This window comes from Bison bison, unplaced genomic scaffold (assembly GCF_000754665.1).
Source record: "Bison bison bison isolate TAMUID 2011002044 unplaced genomic scaffold, Bison_UMD1.0 scf7180017864228, whole genome shotgun sequence".
Lineage (NCBI taxonomy): Eukaryota > Metazoa > Chordata > Mammalia > Artiodactyla > Bovidae > Bison > Bison bison.
In genome coordinates, this window is record NW_011494800.1 from 10534 (window position 1) to 16193 (window position 5660).

General features: G+C 40.2%; 1 pseudogene; it reads right to left on the reverse strand.

Moving 5' to 3' along the window:
- Positions 1-423: 423 nt before the first annotated feature.
- LOC104992892 lies at positions 424-1429 on the reverse strand (annotated as a pseudogene).
- Between the last annotated feature and the right edge of the window lie 4231 nt (positions 1430-5660).

The window sequence follows — 5660 nt, forward strand, 5'->3', positions numbered from 1 at the left end:
ATACACAAAACCCTGAACTGACTAGATTGCTCAATGAATAATACTCCACACTGTTTTGCTATTATGGATAAATGAGCTTATAATTCAATGAAACCCATTTAAGAAGCTCTAGTCTATAGAATGACATATTCAAATTGTTTGGTCCTATTGGTCCTATTAATTTTATTAACAAAAACCTCCCCTTCCTTTATAAGATGTTTAATTCCTCTGAATATCACCTTTAAAAGGCTTGACTTGATTGTTGGCAAAATAAACCACAGGTCAAGTGCAACCCTCCAGTCTCTAGGCTTGACATGAGTTTCAGCTTTGTGTAAGCCAGACCGTGACCTTCTCACGAGTTTTTCATTGGAGACTTCATAGTCTAACGTTAACACTTTCCACAAAATATCCCTCCCTTTTTTAGGCTTTGGGTAGAATGTCAAATTAATAATAATGTGTGGTGTTCCTTAGCATAACCTGCCAAAATGTGATAGTTTCCTTGGAAGAAAAGCCATGGGCTGCAATCACACATCTGAGCTCACAGACATCCAAATGAATCCTATGTAAAAAGAAAAGGTTGGTGTCTTCTGGAATATGAATGTCTACTTTTAATAAATTCAAACAGATCCCAACATAAACATCTTCAAACTTGATGGGTTTTACATGACTCATCATTTCATAGATTCTCAGCACCGAATCTCTGGACATTATATAAGGCAACCCACTGCAGTAAGGAGAGAATACCTTGAAGAGATATTCCTGGTATGAAATATGGGGTTTTTTTTTTTTTGTAAAATCCTCTATAGGATAATTACCAATTAGAAGATAACCTGCAAAAAACTTCTCTGAGTGGTTTAAATTTAAAAGATACTTCACTAAATTGCTGTATTGATGAAAACATCAGTGTCTGTCTTCATGATATACCTGGCATTGGGGCAAAACTCAATTACCCACTTAAATGCCATAATGGTTTTCAAGGTCAGATTATTGTATGTGTCTAAAAACTCCTGTCGTATTATGTCTCCATAAAGGAGGTGTTCATCCTCTAAGGATAATGCTAACACTTTGTCTTCCTTTTCAGCCTGTTGGCTTAATAAGAAAAATGAAAGAACTTCATATCCCACCAAGACTTCTTTTCACCCTAAGTAACTCTAATGGCCTGCCTGGCTTTCACATCTGAGGGGTGTGAGGTCACCAGGATGACAAGAAATGGGTTTTGAAGAGAGCAATTCAAATGCTCCTGAAGTGTGAAGCGGAAGTCTTATCTGTAAATGGGTTCATACTCATAGAAGTACATTCAGTTCACACATTCGATCACATTGTAGACTGATACCAGCAGACTGAGGTACCACATCACCAGGAAACTCAGCAGGGACAGCAGCAGGAGGCCCCATTTCAGGGATCTCAGTGACATCCTAGCTGGAAGGGTGGTCAGGAGTGCCGGGGCCATTCACAGCAGCTCAGAAGCATGCAAGCCTCAGGTTCATCTTGATTTTTCTCTTCTGAGTGAAAGACCTTCAATTTCACCAACTGAGCATTTGATATGAGCAACTGAGCTTTCGACTGATACTGAAGCTGAAACTCCAATACTTTGGCCACCTGATGCAAAGGACTCATTTGAAAAGACCCTGATGCTGGGAAAGATTGAAGGTGGGAGGAGAAGGGGATGACAGAGGATGAGATGGTTGGATGGCATCACTGACTCAATAGACATGCATATGAGTAAGCTCTGGGAGTTGGTGATGGACAGGGAGGCCTGGCGTGCTGCACTCCATGGGGTCGCAAAGAGTCAGACACGACTGAGTGACTGAAATGAACTGAACTGAGCATTTGATAGCAAGTAGCAGTCAAAATAATGCTTGCAATTTCTACTGAAAAACAGAGACTCGCAGATTGGCTTAAAATTCTGCTTCTGCTTATACTGCTTATAAGACACATGCCTGCAGAATTTCAGATGAGACTAAAGTACCAGCTGAAGTATTCTGTTTTTCACATTCCATGCTTTAATTATAAGATTTGCCCTGGTGGGGCAGCTGAACATTGCCAAGGCCAGAGCCCCAGGGCTTGGCTGATCATGGCTCCACCCCAGCAGGGCTCAGGAGGGGGCCTGAGGAGTAGGTGGCACCACCCTGCCTGCTTCCCTGCCAATCAGCCCTGGCCCGGTGTCCCTCCATGAGGGTATTTTTATCAGAGCTGTCAGTGTGTCATTTATCTCCTCCGCTATAGCTATTGCCTCCACATTTCCTGTCTGCCCACAGCTTGATCCACTTCTAGCCCTTGCTGGATGCTTCAGGAGGACACATTATCAGACTAATTGTTCACAATGCATAAAAGCACATCATCTGACATGTGTGAATGCCTAAATAGCACTCTGCAGCACTTCACTGGCTCAAAGCCTACTACTCACACATCAAGGATGGCCAGCAGGCCCAGAGGCTGCAAAAGGAGAGAAACTGAATACATGAACATTCAACAGCTCCAAGGCTGGAGGTTCATGTTAGTGATGATTTCCATGCTAATGATGGTGATATGTGAGGCTCGGAAGAAATAGCATCCCTCCCTCCCAGCTACACCCACTCAACTCACAACACAGTAGTCCCTGACTAGGCAGCCTTGGGAACTGACATCCTAAGGTCAGAGATGCCTTCTCCGAGTTAAGGGGCTGTCCTTTTCAAGGTGGCGTCTTCTGCAGGGCAAGTTCAGTTCAGTTCAGTTCAGTCGCTCAGTTGTGTCTGACTCTTTGCGACCCCATGAATCGCAGCATGCCAGGCCTCCCTGTTCAACACCATCTCCCGGAGTTCACTCAAACTCATGTCCATCGAGTAGGTGATGCCATCCAGCCATCTCATCGCCTGCTGTCCCCTTTTCCTCCTGCCCCCAGGCTACTGCTATTGCCTAGTGGGTTTATTAGGACTGGAATCTTCCATTCTCTTGTCAAAGTGCAAGTAGATAAAAAATCTAAGTGATCCTGGGTGAGACATGGAAGGAGAAAATTGAGGGCAGGGAAAGATAGTCCGGGTGAGTTAGGAAGTAGGGTGGGATTCCTTAGAGTCAGCCCTGTTGGATATGGGGGAAAAAGACCCACGACCAGTTTCATCTTCCCCACTTGCTCAGGTTCATCTGGGAAACATGATTTATGAAACTGAGGATGGGGTGGGTAATATACAACTACTCAAATTCCATCACTTTATTCTCTTGTGTCATCTTTTTAATGCTTTTTCAACAGCCACAACAGTCTCAGCTCAAATGCACACTTATTGGCTAAGTCATGAGCAACAACATGGTGTTACAAGTTAGTTATTATTAAGATAAATACTTCAAATCTTCAGCCATTTCCTCTTGCTTGGTTAATAACTTTGAACTTTGAATAGGATCACATCCTGCCCTGTTTCAGATATATTCTTGGATAGAACAGAAAGGGTGAATAATAGCTAACCTACCTTGCTTTGCATATAAACCACAGCCTAGTTCACCTATGTCTACGGAATTGCACAAGACTCCGTTGCGTGCTCTAAAAGGCCTTTTGGGGTTTGAGTTCAGTGGCCTCTTCAGCTTTGCTTCTTGTCACACTTCCATTTGCACCATTTGCTCCTGCCATACCAAAAGGCTTGCAACTTTCCCAAACACACATTTCTTCAGCCTGAAATGCTACCCTTCATCCAGTGCCTTAATTTCAGAGTATTTCACGTAATTATACTCTGATCAAGTATTATTGTTTTTAGAAAGTCAGATTTTCCTGACAAGCTCTCTGCTATTAACCCCATTTTCATTTATAGAGTTCCCTTCTTTAGGGTTTTTCTCATTTATTTACTTTTCCTATTAGTTCCCTGAGGTCAGAGATTGCCCTCTTGTCCTATTTTCTCTGTATCTCCAGTGTCTACTACACAGTAGGTACTCTTATTTGCTGACTAAGGGGATATAAACAACTTGTACTTCCAAAACATTTGTTTCCATAAGTTGTCTAGATTGCATCATCAAATACTTATTAAGCAGCAAATTTTAAGAGTGCAGACAATTGCACGGTTAGACTGTTTCCACCTTTATTTTTCTCCATCATCTTTTCTTAGAATGTAAAACTCAGTAAGTAACTGATTCCAGCTCCATGAGTTGTTCGGATATCCATGCTGCTTCAATCCAGAGGTTCCACTCGGCTTTCTTTGTGCTTGGTAATTGAACACCAACCTCATCAGTAATAAGAAATGGACTGTGATTTGATATGATTACAGTGAACCATGTTTATCTTGTGTGTATGTATAAGGCTTCTCAAATTGCTTGGTTTTTTACATGGCAAACAAGTTTTACATTTGTTTTCCCTTAGTGCCAAGTGAAGGATATTTATGTCTGAATGAAAAGGAAAAATATTTTAGTTAAATATAACTTCACCCAGGAGAAAGGATTCTGAGCAGAGAGAAGAGCAGGGGACCCTAGGAATCTGTCTCCCAACAATTGCATAGGCAGAATCTTTCTGATGTAAATATTTTATAACTCTGGGATCTGTAGAAGGCTTAGACTTCCTGGATAAGACTTCTAAGGTAAATTGTGATTAATTTTGGTCATTTTCAGCTCTTAGCACAGGAGCATCTGCCACCCACCCACACCCCTACCCTCCCTCTACATGGCAGGCAGCTGTATATGTGTTCCTTTCACACAGCTTGCAGGAACCAAGATGAGCAATAAGTACCTTATCCTCCAAATATTGAAGATCTGTGCTCTGATTGCTGAGTGCTGCTTCTGACCACAGAGGTTCAAATAGTCTCTCATCTTATAAGTAACTACTTTAAAAGTAAATGGATTTACATTTGTAAATGTAAACTCTTGCCAAAAGAGTCTTGTCAAAAGACTCCAGTCAAAAGACAGACACTGGTAGAATGGATAAAAATGCATGACTCAATTACATGCTATCTACAAGAGATACAATTGAGACCCAAGGACACAAAACAGATTGCAAATGATGGAAAAAGATATTCCATGTAAATAGTAACCAAGAGAGCTAGAATGGCCATATTAAGATCAGACAAAATAGACTTAAATCAAAAGTATTTACAAGAGACAAAGAAGGACATTGTATATTAATAGAAGTTTCAATATAGCAAGAAGATACAACAATTACAAATGCACCCTTACCTAATAAAAGAGCAATAAAAATATATGAAGCAAAAATTGACAGACTTGGAAAGAAATAAACAGTTCTACAATAATAATCGGAGAGCTTCAATACCTGTCTCATAATAATGAAAGACAGAAGATAAGTAAGGAAAAGAGAACTTAATGCAATAAATCAACTAGATCTCACAGATTTATATAGAACATTCCATTATATGCATTCTTCCTAAGTGCACAGGGACATTTTCCAAGATAGACCATAAGTTAGGCCATAAATTAACTCAATAGGTTAAAAAAGATAGATATCATACAAAATATCTTCTCTGATCACAATAGGATGAAATTAGAAATCAGTACCATACAGAAAGCTGGAAAATTCATGAAATTATACAAATTAAACAACACAGTTTAAACAATCAATGCATCAAAAAATAAATCACAAGGGAAATTAGAAAATACTGAGGAACAAATGAAAACGCAACATCTGAAAACTTATAGGACACAGCAAAAGTGGTGTTGAGGAGCAAGTTTATAGCTATAAATACTTTGCATCCATGTATGTTATTAATTACATTCTC